Raw genomic sequence first — 22,036 nt, forward strand, 5'->3', positions numbered from 1 at the left:
ATTCACTGGTGGTTATTTTTCCTGTCCTTGAATTTGAAACTGAACTATGCATGTATAGTGTAGCAGTTTGATATGGCTTATGAATTCCAAAAATAGATATTGGATTATGTTTATAAACTGGTCTGTTCACCAGGCATATTAGAATGTATTGGATTCAGAAGTTTTACTTTTACTTGATTAAATTATGGTTAAAGCTTTGGTTGAGCCATGTCAGTAGGATGTTGAGTTGGTAGGGACTCACAGAGAAACTGCAGTGCAGAGAAGGGAGGTTGGAGTCTTGAGCTGGAGCCCCAGGAAGTAAGCACACAGAGGAGCTTGGTTGTGAGGAAATAGAGAAGGCCCTGGGAGAAGAAACAAGCCATTTGCCTAATACTCTACAGCTGGCCTTGTGGAGCTAACAGAGCAGCTGAGCCTGGAGAGAGGCAAGCCCTGGGAAGAGAATAACCCAGGAAACCTGAACCCTTATAGACATTGGCATGCCATCTTGCTCCAACACATGGCAATAAACTTTAGTGAGGGAGGAAACTTGTGCTTTATGGCCTGGTGACTGTAAGCTTCTACCCCAAATAAATACCCTTTATAAAAACCAACCAACATCTGGTATTTTGTATCAGCACTTCTTTCTCTTACTAATACATGTAGCAATTGACAGAACCTCTACATTTGTACCTTGTCCTTTTGGGTGAGAGTTATTGTTGTGGGGAAAGCCAAACTAATGGAAACTTACTTCCCCTGACCAAAATAAAAATATAAAAAACAATATCACACCACTGAGGGATGGTAGACATTACTGCACCAAGCATCCGGTTGATCTCCTCAAGGAGTGGTGTCATATTGGGAGCTAAGCATTTGTCTCTATTGCTGACAGAATGTACAACGGCAGTGGCAGTGGAGAGTTCTGCCTTGGTGAGCTGGCATCCACACTATTGGGCTGATGTGTAGTCTCTACCTCAGCCAACAGCTACTTTATATGTGCAGCTATGGTACCAGCCTTGGGGTGGCCAATGACAAAAGTTGGCTGACTTCAACTAGCAAATCATTCTATATATTTGGCTTTTTAAGAAAGAATATTCTGAAGTTGCTTCTTTTTGGTGAACATTGTCATGTGATAAAGGATCTTCAGACTTCATGCCCCCATCACTGTCCACTGTTCATTAGTGGATGTAGCAAGAGTCTCATTATACCTTTTTTCTTTTTCTTTTTTTAAGATTTTTTATTTTTTATTTATTTCTCTCCCCTTCCCTGCCCTCTTCCCCTCCCTCCCCCAGTTGTCTGTGCTCTGTGTCCATTCACTGTGTGTTCTTCTGTGTCTGCTTGTATTCTTGTCAGTGGCCCTGGGAATCTGTGTCTCTTTTCTGGTGCATCACCTTGCTGCGTCAGCTCTCCGTGTGTGCGGCGCTACTCCTGGGCAGGCTGCACTTTTTTTTTCACATGGGGCAGCTCTCCTTATGGGGTGCACTCCTTGTGCATGGGGCTCCCCTATGTGGGGGACACCCCTATGTGGCATGGCACTCCTTGTGCTTATCAGCACTGCATGTGGGCCAGCTCATCACACAGGTCAGGAGGCCCTGAGTTTGAACCCTGGACTTCCCATGTGGTAGGCAGATGCTCTATCAGTTGAGCCAAATCCGCTTCCCTCATTATACCTTAAGGAATGATCTGGTAACTTCAAACTTCTCATGTCAAGAGAAAGGAGAGAATCTTCATCTTGTCAGATGTAATTAATTTTTATTTCCAGAGAATGCATATTAGAGATGCATATTTCAGGCAGAAGAAAAACTGTAAAATGTACCAAAGTGTGAAAAAATAATAGTGAACACTGATTGCGAGGATAATAAGAATTGGACTATTGTGGATCAAACTTGTACGGGAGAGCCAAAGACTTTCCCTGTGACTTATTCCGTTTGGAGCAGTTAGCATTCCTGTGTAGCATTTACTAGCCCTGTGATTCTGTGCAAATGACTGACTCTAAGTAGGGAGGGACAGGTCCAACAACCCCACCAATCATGTGGGATGGGCGAATCTGCCAAAGATTTCCACTTGGAGGGGTAGGAGAGGGGGATTTTTACCCCCTAAACACTGCTTTCCTCTAAAGAGGACCCCCTTCCCCTTCTTCCATTTTCTTCATATGAATCAGGGCACTGTGTTTACCCCAAAACAATCTGATGAACTGCCCTTTTCATCTAATTCAGCAGTGGGATTTTCTAGAACCTTTTTGTTCTTGGCTGTGAGTTGTCTCCATAGCCTTTAAGTCTCCACATTAACACTTATGTTTTGGAAAGAATACTCTTGCCACAGTGTAGGGAGATTTGGATTTGGTCAGACCAGAGGTAAGAAGCCCAGCTAGGAAGCAGGAGTCCATAGGCTCTGTTCTGTGATGCTGAATAAGCACAAGGGCAGAGATACACTGAAGAATGCATTCACAGTGACTGCGTTGGATTCCTTTCTCCTCTATGACCTTTCTGAAGCTCATGTTGGACTAGGGATCCAGAAAGCCCCAAGAGTATAAATATTCACTTGAACTGATGAACAGATAGTTTGTAAAAGTTTTTCCTGAGTCATGATTTGTGTTCTGAGTATAAGCTTTGACTTTATTTCCCTGCAATTCTGGCTTAACCTTCGTTACCTGAGTGAAGACCGTCACCGGGTAGCGTCATGTCCCGTAGGGAAACTAGAGTAGGGAAAAAGCCTCGATAAGGGCATGTATTTACTAGTTCTCTATGTGGCCACCTACTTCTGCACAGTTCTGTATCATTGGCTGACTAGATTGGGAGATTAAAGCAGGTTTCTTTATAGTTTCTTACTGCCAATACAGCATCTGTAGTGCTGCCCTATGTAGAAGATAATCTCCAGAACTAGGCTGGGAGTTAAAGCAATGAGTGGGAGGGAAGGCGAAGACAGGAGAGGTGTTAATTAGTTTGGCGATTAATTGGAAACTGTGGGGTGGGAGGTAAAACAGGGGCAAGAAAGATTCTTAGGCTTTTGACTTGGGGTTTTACATGGATGGGAGAGAGTTTAATGTGTTTAAATGCTAGGAGAGGTTAAAGAAGAGGAGATAGATGATGGAGTGAGATTAAGATTCTATTTTGGAGGGCTTCTGTCTCTGGCTGGGTCCTGGATCTGTGTGTACCTCTTGTTGGCATCTAGATTTCTGTTTCTGTCACCATTTTCTACATTGTCCCCTTACCTATATTCCTGCTTTAGCTTCCCTGATCTCTCTCTCCTGGGCCCTGCTAAACAGCCCTGATTTCCTACCTGCTCACACCTAGGATGGGGCCCCCCGACAATCCCTTCCCCATAATCCTTAATAAGATCAGCCCTAGTCCCAAGGGACAGCAGGATGACCTCCTTGGCTAACTTTGCTCAAGTGGTTTCCATAGGCTGTCATCCAACACTGATCTCTCATGATTTATATTTGCTTTTCTACATCATTGTTTATTCCTGATATCACCTGGGAACACATTTACAAAGGAAACTGTGTGAATAAATTTGGATGGACAGAAAACACATTAGTTATTTCTCAGCCCTATTCTGAAGCTTAGCTGAGCTTATTAGCTTTGATTAAAGGATTTTCTGTGTGGCTTGTTGGAGAGATAGGGATTAAGCAATAAGGAGCTTTCCCCTCCCTGGGATCCCACACTCATCACCAGAGTAGAGCAGTGCACTGGCCACTTGGCTTTTTTTCATAAAATACCAGATTCTTTCCCTTCATTTGTATTAATGAGGTCCATCAAAAATGATTAAGCTTCTGTGGTTTTGCAGCCCATAAATGATCAAATATAAAAGCTGGGAGGGATTTTAGAAATAACTCCAGCACAAAATTTCATTTTATAGATTTGACCAGTAGAGAGCTTAACTGACTTGCTTCAGGCTGAGCAATGAACAGAACCCAGGTCTTTTGTCTTCTGAAATCACGTTTCTTTTTATCCTTAGACATGGAGATAAAACCAAAAAGGAACTAGAAGGTAAGTAGGAAGAACCAACAAAGGGATATTCTTCTCACATGCTCCTTGCCCACTCATTCTGAGTACTTTCTATTGCTATGCTGTCTGTTCCATCTCTGTTAAAGGAGATACATGAATTTTGTAAAGCAAGCAGCACTGACATTTTGCTAGAGAATATCAAGGGAGTGGTGTGCCAAGGAAAGTTACAGGATTATGAAACTGGAGAGAAGGGAAAAGGGCAATATGAAAATATGACAGAGGAAAAGTTCCTCGGTGACAAGTACTCAAGGCAATGCTGATTCTGTTTTGTATTTATGGCCACCATAAAATTCAGAGTCAGGGCAATGAGACTCCACTGGGATGAAGAAAAGGCCTCTGCTAGACTTGCCTGAGTGTCCTTCTACTAAAGAGCTTAAAATTGTGGAATCAAAGAACTTCAGAGCAGAAAGGGATGGAAAGTACTCAATTGTCCAACTGAGTCTCAGAGGAGCAGAGCGACTTGTCAAAGATCACACATCAAGTCAGAGTCAGAGTTCATACTATGGATCTCCCAACTCCTTACCTGGCTCTTTTTCAGTATCTTGACTCTTCTATAAGCAAAGGTTTATGATGTTGTAGAAACTCTCCTTTGCCCTATTATATTTTAGGTGGCAACCCCAAATGGAGTCAGCTTGTAATAACAATTGGATCCAGAACAATGAAGTGGTGAGGATGTGGGTGGGGTGATACAAACTTGAATGTGACAGTAACCCTGCCCTAAAGGGGATTAACATTGTAGAGAGATAGGCAGCACACACAAGTCAATATAATAGGAAGCAGAAGGAGGAGATATGTACCAGAAGGCCTCTTGTTTAGACAAAGCAATTCAATTGAGAGAGAGATTCTTATTTTGTTAACTGGTACACACAGATGACCTACTTGTGACCAGCTTTGTGTTAGGTATTTCAGGAGTTATAAATGAGATAGAGAATAGACATAATCCTATTTCCTGTCTTGCGATACTTCTTGCCTGTGCATGAAAAGGCATTATTTTGTCCTATATTTATTTCCTGAGCTTGGCCATCTCTTTTTTTTTTTTAATCTTACAGCACTGTCTTACCTTTTCTTTGAGTTCTTGATCGCTGAACATGTCTGTGACAGCTTTGTACAATTTAGTGATGGTGGAAATACATTTCGTTGCTTTCCCTTCCCAATATGTTTCCAGGTTAGGACTGACCAGAAGAGAAAATTGGGAGAGATTTGAAAGGTGGAAGTGAAACAGCGGTCATTTATATGCTCTGAAGGTCAGCCTGGGGCAGGTGCTGATGGAGCCCACACACGTCTCTGAGCTCCTGGCTCACCTTCGAGTTGTGGAGATTTTGCCCCAGCCTACAGCTCCTCCAGCTCTCACCAGAGCTCCACTTTCAGCTTCTCCATGTCCTGGGCCAGGAGCATGTGCAGCTCCATGGCAAAGGCCACCATCTTCTCCTGCAGGTCCCCGTATCGTTGCGAGTAGAGGTGATGTGAGACAGCCTGGATTCCCATTTGCTCTTGCTTTTCCTCATTTGATGTCTAGCTTTTCCTCCTGCTTGGCCCTGCTGACCTCAGGCCCAACACCATATGCAGAGACAGCAACCATTCACAGACTGCTCAACTAGCTTCCACAACTGCCTGAGATCTAATTCCTGTAATACTCTTCTTATGCTCTATCACTCACATCTGATAGAACTCTAACTCATACACTGTGTTGTTATTAGTAAGGATTTTTACAGCTTGAGCCAAATGTTCATTTTTCTACTTAGAGTATTGTTTTTTATTTTTCTCCCTTAGCTGTCATTTTTCAAGGCTTAAAGCATGAAGTCATGACCTGTCCTTTTTTCTTTTTTGTCTGATTCTTCTTTCCCACCCCAGATTTTTATTTTATTAATTAGGTTTTAAACTTTATTATTATTATTTTTTAAAGATTTATTTTTATTTATTTAATTCCCCTCCCCTCCCCCAGTTGTCTGTTTTCTGTCTTTTTGCTGCATCTTGTTTCTTTGTCTGCTTCTGTTGTCGTCAGCGGCACGGGAAGTGTGGGCAGCGCCATTCCTGGGCAGGCTGCAATTTCTTTTGCGCTGGGCGGCTCTCCCTACAGGTGCACTCCTTGCGCGTGGGGCTCCCCTACGAGGGGGACACCCCTGCGTGGCAGGGCACTCCTTGCGCGCATCAGCACTGCGCATGGGCCAGCTCCACACTGGTCAAGGAGGCCCGGGGTTTGAACCGTGGACCTCCCATGTGGTAGACGGACGCCCTAACCACTGGGCCAAAGTCCGTTTCCCTAAACTTTATTTTTAAAGAAGTTTCAGATTACAGAAGTTACTTAAAAAATATAGGCGATTCCCATATACCCCACCCTTCCCCCTCTTACATTTTCCCCACATCTTACATTAGTGTGGTGTATTTGTTTTAATTGATGAAAAATGTTTGAGGCATTGCTACTGAACTTGGTCTGTAGTTTAAATTATTGTTCACACTTCGCACTATACAATTTTATGGATTTTGACAAAATGTATAATGGCCTGTATCTGTCATTGCAATATCATGCAGAATAAATCCAATGTCCCTAAAATGCCCCATGTTCCACCTATTCTTCCCTTCCCCTCACCTTGGAACCTCTAGTAACTGCTGTCTTCCTATTAATGTTACAAGTTTTTCCATTACTAGAATAATAATAAGTCTACTGTTCATGTTTGCATTCCCCCTTTATGTTTGTTCATTCCTTAATCTTGAGGATTTTGGGATGATGATGTCTGCTTTGCTTCGATTGAGAGGGTCACCCAAAACTTTTACTTATTGATTTTTTTATGTACTGAAGGATGGAGGCTCTAATTCTTTGATCTGGTTGCCTCTGAGTTTCTTTTTTTCTTTTTTCTTTTTGTCCAAAACCAGAAACCCATTAATACACTTCTTAAGACTGATATCTTCTTCATTTGTTCATTTCTGTATCCTCCACATAGCCTAACTGCCTACTAAAAGCTTCTTGAATTGAAGCTCCTGCCATCTCTATTATTGATCAGCTGTGGGCACAAATGCATTCACCCTGAAGGCTCAACCTCCTGCAGTTTTTGACAAATATTGTAACAAGACAAGCAGGTTCAAATGAATCACATCCTTACTATCAGTTGTGCACAAATTTTCTTTACTATCTTAGGTCCAATATCTAATCTGTCTGAGGTGATTTGTTGGTTGGAGTTAATGCAGACAATCTGAAATCTCACTCAAGATCATCTAAGTATTTTCAAAATGGTGCCACTACTTAAAATATCTGGATTCTGTGTCCCTGTTCATGATATCTGACCCGTTGAACACATCTAATTCACTTGGGCCTGAATTTGTCATTGCCATTTGGACACTAGACAGCTGGCCACCTTCAGTGTTATGGGGGGAGAGGATCAGTCCTACAACTATGTAATTATCCCAGCCCACATTTATTCATTTGCCCATATGTCTAACATTGCAGCATTCAATGGATGATGATTAGTCAGGACTATTTTGGTGACAAATAATAGAAATTTCAATGCAAACCCATTTAAACAATCTAATGAATTTATTGAGTCATGTAAATGGAAAAAGAAATCCAGAAGCAGATTGGGCTTTAGGTATGGTTCTAACAGATTTCTTTTTATTTATTATTATTTTTATTGACTTTGTAATAGTATTACATTAAAAAAAAATATATATATATGAGGTCCCATTCAACCCCACCACCCCCACCCCACCTCTCCCCCACCCAGCAACACTCATTCCCATCATCATGACACATCCATTGCATTTGGTTAGTACATCTTTGGTCACCTCTGCACCTCATGGTCAATGGTCCACATCATAGCCCATACTCTTCCCCATTCCATCCAGTGGGCCCTGTGAGGATTTACAATGTCCGGTGATTGCCCTTGAAGCACCATCCAGGGCAGCTCCATGTCCCAAAGACGCCTCCACCTCTCATCTCTTCCTGCCTTTCCCCATACCCATCAGCCACCATGTCCACTTTTCCCAATCCAATGCCACCTTTTCTATGTGGACATTGGATTGGTTGTGTCCATTGCACCTCTATGTCAAGAGGAGGCTCAGATTCCACATGGATGCTGGATGCAATCCTCCCACTTTCAGTTGTAATCACTCTAGGCTCCATGGTGTGGTGGTTGTCCTTCTTCAACTCCATCTTAGCTGAGTGTGGTGAGTCCAATGAATCAGATTGTAGGTGCTGGAGTCTGTTGAGGCTCAGGACCTGGCTATCACATTGTCAGTCCAGAGATTCAAATCCCCTAAATATATCTTAAACCCCAACACTAACTGCACCTCCAGCACATTAGCATGAAAGTCTTATGAAGAGAGATCCCATCTGAGTCCAGATTCATCACATATAAACACCATTTCCAAAGAGGGGCCATCTGCCCTGGTAGTTAACCCCATCGGCCATGACCATAACTCCCATGGGTCTCTTTAGCCCTCAAAGTAACCAATACCTGGGGGTTGTATCTGCTTTATCTGTCTCTCAGACTCTGCTCAGTTGTGCATAACGGCAATCCTTCTGCCAGCCTCCAGACTCTTTTTTAGAGACTTGTAGCCATATAAACTCATTTCTCCTTTCCATTTCCCCCTTACATTAGGTCAAACAGCATTTTAAAGTCATGTTATTTTATGTAGACAGGGATATTCTGCTGATCCGCATTGAACCTTCCGTATAAGGTCATTTTCCAGTTGCATCATCAGTTGGTAGTTGATAGTGGTCCCTCGGTGCCAGGGAGGCTCATCCCCGGGTGTCATGTCCCACGCTGGGGGGAAGGCATTGCATTTACATTCTGAGTTTGGCTTCGAGACTGGCCACATTTGAGTAACATGAAGGCTGACAGGAAGAAATTCCCAGGTACAATGCTGCTCTAGGCCTTGTTCTTATTTAAGGCTTATCAGCTCACAAGCATAGTCATTAGCATCAGGGGCCTCACTGTTGAACCCTCACTCCCTCCCGGTCCCCGCCGCTGCACCTGGGAGACTGTCGCTGCTCCCCTAGGGACCATGACAGAGCACCACTGGCCAGGAACCCAGTACCCGCCCTGCTGTGGTTTTTAATTGTTGCCACTATGAGTATATCCAAACATTACCATGCACCCTGGACATATGTTCTGTACAGCTCCCTGTCAGCCATATATCACCTGTCAATGGTATCCTATACCAGTATCCCTCCATTGCCATTGTTGAACCACTCTGTGATCCAGAACTCCCTGAAATTTGAAGCCCAATATAATGTCAGGGTACCTTACTAGGAAATGGCATATAGCGATGGGTTTAAAGACTAACAGATTTCTATCTCTCTTTCTCTGTGTTTGTCTTGACTTTGCCCACCTCCAACTTGGGTTCTGTGTTCAGGTCGGTTTTCCTCATACATGCAAAATAGCTGCCAGTAGCAATCAGAGAAACACATTTCCTTGTTTATATTCAGCAGGAGAGAGTGTAGCTTCTCAAACTTATTAAACAAAAGTCTTGACCTGCACTCTCTTTGGATCATATCTGAGGCAATGCTTATAGTGGGGAAACGCTATACACTGAGAGTCTAGGCAAGAGAGATGTTATTAACCTTATTAGGAGATCAGGCAGGGCTCCTCTTTGGAGCTGGGCATGAAGTTGGTTACACCCAATCTGTATGGCAGTGAAATAATGGGGAATGGGTGGTATACATACTGTGGATAGAATAAAAATTTCCACCAGGTAAGGATAGGGACTTGAATCATATCTTAAAGAGTGGATAGAATTTGGATATGGAAAATTACACTGTAAGCTTAGATTTACCTGCCTTGTCTAGCAAGAATCTGAGGGCAGACAAATTTTCATCAAATTTATATTACTCTAATGTTCTTCAGGCAGTGCGTAATTGTAAGCAAATCCAAGCCCAGTGAAACAGGTGAAGGCTGAGCAGGTGGTGAAGGAATGAGGAGAAAACTAATGACAAAACTAGATGGCTCTTTGGCTGAAACAATTCTATGCTGTTTTTTTCCCCTCCCAGAACATTATTTTGATTGGCCAATTACATGCTATAAGATCAGATTGAATTTCACGAAGAAACACTTGGATGGAAATAATCGTAGGTAGAGTCATTTTATTAGTATTCCTAAAGACCTCTGATGAGGAATAATAATGGTAAATCATTAATATATATGTTCAGCTGTTTTAAAAATTAAATCTGTTCCACAATGTGTTTCACACTTTTATAGCCATTACAGAAAGCCCTTTGGGATATTCTCATAAAAGGCATTCCATAAATTTGATCTGTCTTTGTATTGCATTACATTTTATAGCAATAATCTGGCATTTTAAAAAGCTCCAAGGCATCATCTCCTTTGAAAGCAGCAATGAGTGAAATGCAGGAGAATGGAAAATAGCAGGTTCTGGGAAAGGAGTTGCCATTCTTTTTTTCACAGTGGTACAACTAAAGGGTTCAGCTATGATCAGTGGCATTTGGAGATCTTCATTCCACAATTACCTGAGACTTTCTGTGGAACCTCACCAAATATGTCCCTTCTTCAGTTTTCCCTCAAAAAATATATTTACATTACAGTCTATTGTGTGGTTCATTCTTGCTTCATTGAAGTGGGGTCCAAGAAGAATGATACAGATGAGTCCAGGGATGATCAGAGTAACTCACCAACTCTGTTTGCATAGTCTGCTGTCTACCATAGTCATTATTAAGTTACTACATGCCTTTGTTTCTTTAGTGACCCTGGTGCTCTTCAAATCTCACTAGGTTTTTGAAATTGCAGATATAAATCTTACAGAATATTCATAAAAGGAAGGCAAGGGGTCTCCTTAATTTGTTGGAGTATATAATTTTTTCAATCTTTTAAGCACTGTTTTAATATTAGTTTTGAGAATCTAAAAGGGTGTGCCCTAATGGTATTGAGGTTAACTGCATCATACAGTTCTAAATGGAAGGGGCCTTGACATTGGTTCATAGAGGACTTGGACTTGAAGTAGTTTAAATTGGGGATTTTGATTGATACATCCATTTTCTGGGCTACAGTTATTACAGAAGGAAACCACATTCTATCCAGAGACTAAGTGACATTCTCCTGGCCTAAACAAACAGAATAATAATAAATTAAAAGAAAATGGGAGGAGGAGGAAACTTGTGGAAGGAGAGGTTCATTTCAGGTGTCTTAAATGCTTCATGAGAGCAAGACATGACTTTTACAATGGGAGGGGTTTTACTTTGTTAAATTGTGTAGGTGGCAGCAAACTTGTGGGTCTTATATTACATGGCATGCAGTATTTGGCTATGCTGGTGTTGACTGACAACTTGACTGTGGTAGCATGGCTAGTATTCAACAATATCCAGTTCTTTTCTTCACAGGTTCATGGAAGACTTTAGCCCCCAGACTCCTGCAGTTAGACAGGGCCATATGACCAGCTAGCTAATGAAATGCAAACCAAGCGACACGTATCACTTCCAGGCTAAGAAAGTAAAAAGTCTTCACATAATTCTTCAGTTTTTCTGTCTTTCTCCTCAATCAAGAACATGGAGGTCTTGTGTTGAGTTGGTGAAGCAATGAGATTGAAGTATCCTAGATTTCTGAGTCACTGCATGGAGGACAGTTGCCCTGGATTGTTGTCCACATCAGAGAGGATTTGATAGGAAGGGCAAATACATTTTTGTTGTGTTAAACCACTTATATTTTGGAAGTTTTTGCTTCTTCAGTAAAATAAAAGGAGGTTATCTCAAACTACTATATAACGTAGGCTTGTGAATACTTAGTTGAAGTAATATCTGGTTCTTATTTCATTTCAAAAGCTTCTGAGATGTGGAGATGTGGAGGAGTAAAATAGCCATCTTATTGGTCCTCTGCTGTACACATAGGAATAGTATTAATAGGAAGGACTGGGTAAAATCTTCAGGAAGTTCCTGACTTCCACATCAGGAGGGACATTCCTGATATCCACACCAGCAAGAGAACAATAGTTCTAATGAAACACTGTCCTGGCTTTTAGTCCCATTGGCTAACCTTTTCCCTAAACGCCACAATTTCTAATGGAATTGCTCTACTATTGTTATACTCCAGTGAAGTGTGTCCTAGGGTTAACAACAGTACTATGATATTGATGGAAAGATGAAATTCCAGTAAGACCTTTGATTGTCTGTAACTCTGTTTCCAGAGAAAACAATAATATAAGAAGCCTGTGATGCTTCCAGGATGCATGCTTATTTCTTGGTATAATCTTGTGGTTTCTTCTCCCTACCTGCCCTCAGGAACTATAGGTTCAGTCCTTTGGCTTGCATTACTGATTCCCAGTTATCTTCATATGAACTTCTCCTTCCCCATCCCTTTATTTTAATAGATTAAAAATTTTTTTTAAAGATACATAGATCATATAAAATGTTACATTAAAAAACGTAAGAGAATCCCATATACCCCCACTCCCCACACCCCCATTCCTTCCACATCACCAAATTCTTTCATCAGTGTGATATATTCATTGCATTTGATGAGTACATTTTGGAACACTGCTACACAGCATGGGTTATAGTTTATATTGTAGTTTACACTCTCTTCCAGTCCATTCAGTGGCTTATGGCAGGATATATAATGTCCTGCATCTGTCCCTGCAATATCATTCAGGACAACGCCAAGTCCTGAAAATGCCCCCATATCATATCATATCATATCAAATATTCATATCATGAATATTTTCATGACCCAGGGGTAGACAAATTCTTAAACAAAACACCAAAAGCACAACTATAAAATACAGAATTGATTTTTTATTGTTTTTTTTGAGATATATAGATCATGAAAGATGTCACATTAAAAAATATAAAAGGTTCCCACATATCCCACCTCCCCCCCCCCACTCCTCCTCCCACATCAACAACCTTTTTCATCATTGTGGCACATTCACTGCATTTGGTGAATACATTTTGGAGCAGTGCTGCCTCGCATGCATTATAGTTTACATTGTGGTTTACACTCTCTCCCAGTATATTCAGTGGGTTATGGCAGGATATATAATGTCCAGTATCTGTCCCCGCAATATCATTTAGGACAATTTCAAGTCCTGAAAATGCCGCCACCTCACATCTCTTCTTCCCTTTCCCTGCCCTCAGCAACTACTGTGGCCACTTTCTCCACATCAATGTTACAATTTCTTCCATTGCTAGTCACAATAATTCTATAGTAGAATATCAGTAAGTCCACTCTAATCCATATTTTATTCCTCCACCCTATGGACCCTTGGATGGTGATGTCCACTCCACCTCTATATCAAGAGGGGGCTTAGACCCACATGGTTGATGGATGCAATTCTTCTGCTTGGAGTTTACGGTGCTCTCGGTTCCCTGGTGTGGTGGTTGACCATCTTCACCTCCTTGTTAGCTGACCTGGGTAAGTCCAATGAACCGGAGAGTAAGAGTTGCAACTCTGCTGAAGCTCAGAGTCCAGCAGGCACATGGCCAGTCCAGAGAGTCAAGTCTCCTGGGTATACACCAACCCCAGTGCCAACGACAGGTTCAGTAAAGGTGACAGAAGAGGCATGTATGGAAAGGTTGCATCTGAGTCCAACTCCATCTCACTCAGGAACACAATAAATTGGACTTCATTACAATTTAAAACTGTGGACCATCAAAAGGCACCTTTAAGATAGTGATTAGACAAATTACAAATAGGGAGGAGATATTCATAATACATACATCTGATAGAGGACTCATATCTGGAATATGCCAAGAGGTCTCCTCCAATCAACAAGAGAAAGATAACACAGTTAAAAATAGGCAATAGAGAAAAGCAAGTAGTTCACAAAAGAGAATGTATAATGGTGATTAAGAATATGGAAAAGCATTAAACATTATTACCCATAAGGAAAATGCAACCTAAAGTCACAAATACATATGCTTACACCCACAATAATGGTTAAAATGTAAAAACTAATAATGTCAAGTGTTGACAAGGTTGAGGACAAATGGAACTTGCATACATTGCTGGTGGAAATGCAAAATTGGTAGTGTCTATTAAAGCCTCACATACCCTATGACTCAGCAGTTTTACTCCTAGGTATATGCCAAAAAGAAAATGATTGCCTATATCCACCAAAGGATATGTATATGTACAAGAAGGCTAGCAGCACTCTTTATAACAGCCAAAATTCAGAAAGTACCCAAATGTCCCCCAAAAGATCAAAGGATAAAATATGCAATAGACTACTACAATAAGAAAGATAAACTACTGCTATACACACAACAACATGGATGAATCTCAAAGACAAAATGATGAGCCAGAGAAGCCAAACAAAAGAGTACACACTATGCGATTCTGTTGGTATGAAGTTTAAGAACAGGTCAAACTATTTTATAGGGATAGAAGTCAGTATAGTGGTTACCACTGTGGGAGGATATTAACTGGGAAGGGTAGAGTATATGTATATGAAACATGCTTGTATACATTTATACGGGGAGAGTCATCAAAATATCTTCTTAAGATTTGTGCACTTGACTGTAGATAGGTTATATCTTATAAATTAATCCTACTAATAAAAAGACAGGCTGATAAAAGCAACTTGCTTTTACAATCTAGTTTCATCCTTGCATTTCCTCTCACCCTGATTTCTTATTAGATTGTACTGAAATGGAAGGCAATCTGTTTCTTCAGAGGAAGAATATATATTTAGTTTAGTTAGTAGATAAAATTTTAAGTCCATGAATTCAGGAGGAACAGAAGGAAAAATCTAACAAGACATGAGGAGATGGTTTTGGAGTTTACATTCCAAAAGAATGTGACCAAGTGGAGTAGAATCTTCATTTGAGACTGAACTGAACATAGCCCTCTCCTGGTTACTCCAACCATTGGGCCCCTCTGCATGTTAATAATTTGTGATAAGCAATGGCAAAAAAACCCTCCTAAAGCCTTGAGGGTTAAATTCCCATCTCATGGATACAGCATCGAAACTCAGGAGAAGCAGCAAGGTTTGGATAAACTTCTCATTGTTCCATTTTGGAGGAAAGTCAGAGGAGACTTGGGAGGGCTATGTATGGTAGAAAATGGATGAGATCTCAGCTAGAGACTTGAAGATAAAAGTTATGACACAATTCTTGCAAGCTTGGCAAGTTCTTGGTGTATGTAGATCTATTCCTTCTGTTATTATAGTCTGTATGAATAATTTAAATGTTGATAAAGCAACATTATGTCATCAGTTCTACTTGGTGGCTACTCCTCCTCAGAAAGACTTCCAGGACTGGAAGATAGTAGAATTCATCCCCCTGGCATGGTGGCTTTTTATGACTTGGCTTGAGTTACAAGAAATGGTGGCAGCTCATTCCCTTGATTACATTCTCTCTCCCTTGCTATTGTCAAGGAGTGTTGAGCCCACCCAAAGGTTCATCCCTATCACATAACAGTTGCCATGGGAAGGAAGTACCAAGAACCATAGAACCCTAGGATTTGAGAGACTTGAAGGACCTTGGTGGCCATTTTATAAAGACATTTTACCATATATGGGGTATCCATTGTGTGTCAGATATTGTTATGAGTGCTCTCATGCAGCATTTTATATTTTATCAACGTACTTTCCTATTATTATTTTTAAAAATAATTTTCACTACAAACTTGTCATGAATAGATGGAAGATAGTATTATATTTTTTAAAAATCCCAAAAGTCTAATATCAGAGAAGTTTAAAGTGACTTGACACAATTGGTACATCATCTAGATTTTTGAGTCATAGTCTAGTGATTTATTCATCATGTGATAATCCTTTCCTGAGAGCAAGTTTGGGGAAGGGGGAAGAGAGTCATAAAGCATAGCTCATATGACACAGGAATGGGGTTGGGGGAATTAGAATAGAGGTTGAAGGATTGAAGATATGTTTGTCAATTTACCAATTCTTCTAGGGCCAACTCTGGCTCATTAGGCTATTATTGGTAGATTTTTCCCAAGCTTTTCCAGGAGGAAAAATAATAGGCAATGGTTGACAGAGGAGTAAGATAGAGGAGATCTAACTACTTCACTTATTTAAAAGTGTTTTAATTGTACCCACTTTTCTTTCAAGGGATCTGACCACTGAAGCCAATCTTTCTGCAGGTTTCATTTTACAAATCTACTTGTTGCCTCTAAAGTTAATTTAATCATTGCTTGGAAGTATTATTATTATTTTCTCTTGTTTTCACACTAAATTTTTGTCAACTCCATTGGATTCTTTTATTCATGAAAGCAGGGACCATATCTGTTTCATTCATTTTAATATCCCCAACAAAACCTTTCCAGTTTCTTCTTCTGCTTCCCCTTCTCTGGTTATCTGCACTTTGGAGAAAAGTCACAAAGCCAAAATAGTATAAGCCAATGAGAATAACACTGGGTTTTCTGTGGGAATTTGCTGATATCTACTCAAGACTTTCTGTGTGACTTGCTGGTACTTATTAACTCTGTCCTTTAATTGTCTCATCTTTTATGTAGAATGTGATGGTTTGTTTTATGTGTCAACTTAGCTAGGAAGAAGTACCCAGTTATTTAATCAATCTCCAATCAAGGTGCTGCTATGAAGGAGTTTTGCAGAAGTCGTTAACATCAACAGTCAGTTGACTTTAAGTAAAGACCCTCCATAATGTGGATGGGCCTCATCCTGTTGTTGAAGGCCTTAGGAGGAAAAAACTGAAGTTTCCTGGAGATGAAGAAATTCTGCCTTAAGACTGGAGCATAAAACCCAGCATGAATTTCCAGCCTGCCAGCTGCCCTATAGATTCTGAACTCATGACTGCAACATCATTTCCTGCCTGGGTTTGCAATCTACTAGCCTGCCTTACTGATTTCAGACTTGCCAGACCCCATGGTCATATAAGTCAACTTCTTAAAATCTCCTTGTACATATAATATCTATATCTATATATATCTATCTATCACTGTGACTGATACATAGAGATAATAGTGCAACTCCCCTAGTCACCTCATTAGGGAGAGACTGATGATAATCATGGCTATAAAAATGAGAGTGTATGAGAAAGAATGTAGTATATTTGGATAAAACTTTTTTAAAAATGGAAATGACAGTTTTTGGTCTTGTGAGGCATAAATTATAATGTTGGTTCTGACACTAGCTATGTGTGTGACTAGCTAGGCAAGATACTTACATTTTATAGTCTCAATTCCACCACTTGTATAAGGGGATAATGATACGCACATCCTAGTTTATTGAAAAAGTAATAGCATTTTCTATAAGGTATCTAGTACAATGCATGGCACACAAGAAGTGTTTAATTAAAGGCAGATGTGAGCAATAATGAAGATGAACATTTTTATCATGAAGATGAAGAAGAAAAAAATAGAAGGGAAGAAGGTATAGGAGGAAGTGATATTTGAATTTGGGAAAGTTAGTATGCTTTTTGAGCCTCTGTTCTCTGATTAGTCAAATGGAACTACAGCACTTGGCTCTTTTTTTGTATGTGTAAGAAGAAAACATGAAATAATGTACAAGAAAGCATCTCAAAAACTACGAACTAATAGTATGGCAGCATAATTATCAAGTAAAAATGTTCAGTATTTGTAAATTATATAGGATTTTCAAAATGTGCTATGTGAGACACTGGTGTGATGATAATGCCTGGGAAACATGAACTCTGTCAATGTGATGCAGGTCTGACTCCATAAATTCCCACCTGGGAAGGAAAGGTGGTTACACTCTCCAGTTACACATCCGCCTGGTCTGCCCTGCCACCGTAAACCAATTTATATTCACAGAATTAGCCATGCTTCATTCTGTAATGTAGTCCTTTCTACCCTTGTCGGCAGTTTTAATCAGAGTGATGAAGCCAGATTAAAACTATTTAAATATGGTAATGTGCTGGCAGAGGATTAAACAGGCCCCTGAACAAATGACTCTCCATCAAATCCCCGTGTTGCCACCTGACACAGATGCACATTATTAGCACCTACATTTCTGCCCATCAGACACACTCCATACATCTCCCAGTCTTTGCTCTTACTATCCACCGGTGAGCCTAGTGACAACTGGAGAATTATCACACATTCTTTGCACATTATCACTCTATCTTTTTGTGGCCACGAGATGGCTTTGTGAGGCTGCACAGAGAATTATTGCCTTGCTGATCTATCTGTTCCTGGGCCACTTTCCCAGGCTGGTGACAGATCATTTTCTGCAGGGAAAAACCATTTAGAGTACTTAAGATGGCCTTGACACATGTCTAATATTTTGGGTTCATTTGAAAAGCCACAAGAATTAATATTTGCTGCAAAAACTCAAAAGATAAAAGAAGTTGAATATTGAAACTTAAAAGGTGTGTTTGAGGTTATTCCCTTCTCATGCCCACTATTTGGGGGAAAGATGTTGATGTGGGGTTACTCAGCTAGCACAGATATTCTTCCTTTTGTTTGGGTTGGCAGAAAAACCTGATAGACTTTCATCAGCTCCAAATTAGTGTTCACCAAGATCTGAATGAAATGTTGTGGGTCTTCTGGGAAGGACCTTCTGCTTCCAATATATTCCCTCTTCTTCTTCCATCTTCCTTTGTTCTGGTAGTGGTTCCCTATTCTCATATTTCCTGCTCATTCCCTGGGCTTCTGCTCATTCTTGAAAATTTGGTTCAGTTTTCACTCACTCTGCACTACCCTTCTAGGCTTGACCAGTTATGAATTGCTCCATTCACTCTGCTCTGTGGAACTCTGTGCTCATTTCTATTATAACATATAGCTAATATTGGTGTAAGCTTTTTTGGGGAAGAAGTGATTTTTTAGTTGTTGTTGTTTTTTTTTTTTTTTTTTTTTTTGCCATGAAAAAGCTTATTGTTTACCTCTGGTCCCCAGCTTGTTTGAGGGCTGCAGGTGGTTGGATAAAAAGATGCCTCCTGCTGGAAGGAGGGACTCAGGCAGAAGCCTGGATTCCAAGGGAATGCAGAAGGCCCCCCTTCCCAAGACCAGTGGGTTCAGAGGCTCCTAGTTGTGCTGAAAGGTGAGACTTTCAAAGAGATATTTGCCCAGCAAATCCTGTGGGTCAGCCAGCCTACCATCTTGATAAATTTTACTTCTTGCCTAGAAATAGCTTTCCATAAAGTCACAGAGATGAGGGTCCATGTGGCCAGAAGCCTGGAAATGTAGATCCAAGATGGCCTGGTTCAGGTTCTTATCCAGGACCATGAGACTTCCATGGTGTCAGAATTTTACTCCATTCATATTGGAACCACTTTTGTACATCCTGGAAGAGAGTGCAGCCTCTATGCTGGTTTTGCATCTTCAAGAGATTCTGGGTGCCCTCACATTTCTCCTTCAGCAAATTGCAGAAGAAATGATCTATGCCTTCCAGGGTCACATTGTTGTGGTTGAAATAGAAGCCCAGAGAAAGGTAAGTGTAGAAGGCCTGCTGATTCAGGTTGATTAAGTGGTCAACAGAGGCCTCCACCTAGGCAGAATAATTCTAATGGATTTGTGAGCTTGTGGTTGGTCACAATGAGATGCTAGCAGTGTTAGCTGATCCTGGAAGCAGGGGATGGCTGAGAAGATGGTCTCAAAGAATGTACCTGGAGAGGAAATTGGAGGGTGGTTTGAGTCTGGAGAAGGCGGGGTCCCTGAGTGTGTTCTGTCCAAACACTGTTAAAGCAAGAGACAGATATTCTTAGGATCTAGGCCAATGTCTGGCACAGTAGGGAAGTCCATTATGACATTAGATCATTAAGATGGTTCTCAACCATCAAGTGTCTCTATCACTTATGAGGTATGGAACAAAAATTTGTTAGGAAGTACTGAAGCTTGCAAATTAATTATGTAAAAACATACATTAGAAAGATGTATTGGTCAGGTCTTTGTAGGAAAAAGAAGCTTCATTCAAACTGGGAAATAGAGGATAATTTAATAAAAGGAATTATTTATAGAAGATGTGTGCAAGGTTTAGGAAACCTTAGGACCCTGGGGCTAGCAATAGTGGAGAGCTATTACTGCATACCATCAAGGACAAGGGGAAAGAGTGGGCAGGATGCAGAGAGAATAGCTGTATAGAGGGTTTTACTGACAAGAGTTGTGGCTTTTGATATAGGGACATGGAATTCATGGTGACCTAGAAGAGGGGAAGCCAAGGAAATAAGTTTCACTAAAGACTCTACTCTCTCTGTCTCTCTCTCTCTCTTTCTCTGTCTCTCTTTCTCTCCAGTTTTCTGCCAGTGAGTCCCATTGGCTGCAACCAACTAGAAGCCAGAAAGTGGTCCATAAAGGTCAGCCTCTGGTGGCATACACTGGGTGAAAATAACTGGAGAGCGAATCCAGAACTGCAAACAGAATTTACTCACCCATTTTCACTTCTGTTCATGTCAGGTGAAAAATTTATATCCCCAACACAGAAGACACAAAAACTTGGGTCAGCTAAAATTTACATTTACTACCACCAGGGGTTTCCATATTAGGTAGCATCATGGCTGGCTTCTTCCACCATCCTTTCCATGTTATCTTTATTCCCTGCCAGCACTGAAGATAGCCAAGTTTCTTTACCTGGTGGTATGACCTAAGCATTCATTCCTATATATTTTAATTACTGGAAGTCCTGTCTTTATTGAGTTGATGCATTTTGCTACTTATGGGAACTACTGGAAAACTAATTAAGAGGTACACCAGTGAGTCCTGTAGATTCCAAGCCTAGTCTTTCTTGCCCTAATTGTATAGTAGCAACCTGATTTCCTTTTTGTAATTACCCTGGTCTATTCAGTGATCTTTTTTCTCTCCTTGTTGGTTCAACAGTATTAAGGTCCTGAACTGTCCAGGGGGCTATCTCAGGGGGCTAATCATTATATCAATGATTTTTTTCCCTTATGGAAGTGTTACTCCCTTGATCACCCAGTGCTCTAAATTCAAAGTCTTGGGCAGAAAGCAAAAATTACCCAGTGGATGATTTGGTATTATAGTGGGAGGGTGACCCCTCCCAGCTCAACTCCTCTACTCATGAACTCATGCATTCTAGCTATGGTGGAGAAGGCATAATATATTGGTCCCTGATTTGAAGCATAGACTGAATCCAGTGGCACATGCTCAGCTTTGTAGACTGTTGCTCTTAGGTAGTCTTTAACGCTTCTGCAGACCTTCCACATTACCAGCTGCTTCTTGGTGCTTGGGCACCCAACAGATCAGTAAATTCCATTGGCATAATTTTCCATCAATCCCCTCTTTTTGATAATACCTTATGTGAAAACCCAACATTATCTCCATTCTACAGAGAAAAACTGTCACAGAGCTATTTAAGTTTCCTGTTTCCATCTCACAAATGTATTTTTTAATACCTTGATAAAAGGCATGTCTTCTGAATCTTCCTAGTGAGTGAGGTTAGAAGCTAACAGGTCAGCTAACAGGGAGGTGAAGATATTCAACCACCACACCAGGGAACCGAGAGAGTCTATAACTGCAAGCAGGAGAATCACATCCATCTTCCATGTGGGACCTAAGCCCCCTCTCAATACAGAGGTGGAGTGGACATCACCATTCCAGGGTCCACAGGATGGAGGAATAAAATATGGATTAGAGTGGACTTACTGATATTCTACTATAGAACTATTGTGACTAGTAATGGAAGAAATTGTAGCATTGATATGGAGAAAGTGGCCACAGTAGTTTCTAAGGGCAGGTAGAGGGAAGAAGAGAATGGAGGCATTTTTGGGATTTGGAGTAGTCCCAGATGATATTGCAGGGACAGATGCTGAACATTATGTATCCTGCCATAACCCACTGAATGGACTGGAAGAGAGTATAAACTACAGTGTAAACTATTATCAATGTGGTGCAGCAGTGCCCCAAAATGTATTCACCAAATGCAATGAATGTGCCACAATGATGAAAGAGGTTGTTGATGTGGGAGGAGTGGGATGAGGGAATGGGTATGGAGTATATGGGGACCTCTTTTATATATATATATATTTTTAAGATTTATTTTTATTTATTTCTCTTCCCTTCCCCCCTGCTGCCCCAGTTGTCTTGTTCTCTGTGTCCATTCACTGTGTGTTCTTCTTCGTCCACTTCTATTCTTGTCAGCGGCACTGGGAAACAGTGCCTTTTTTTGTCCCATCATCTTGCTGTGTCAGCTCTCCATGTGTGTGGCTGCCACACCTGGAC

The 22,036-nt window shown here is 40.8% G+C and overlaps 1 pseudogene; it reads right to left on the reverse strand.

Annotated features, from left to right (window-relative positions):
• The window catches only part of LOC131278433 (heterogeneous nuclear ribonucleoproteins A2/B1-like), a 50,630-nt pseudogene extending 45,162 nt beyond the window's left edge, over positions 1-5,468 (reverse strand).
• Positions 5,469-22,036: the final 16,568 nt, after the last annotated feature.

This window comes from Dasypus novemcinctus, chromosome 5, assembly GCF_030445035.2.
Source record: "Dasypus novemcinctus isolate mDasNov1 chromosome 5, mDasNov1.1.hap2, whole genome shotgun sequence".
Classification (NCBI taxonomy): Eukaryota; Metazoa; Chordata; class Mammalia; order Cingulata; family Dasypodidae; genus Dasypus; species Dasypus novemcinctus.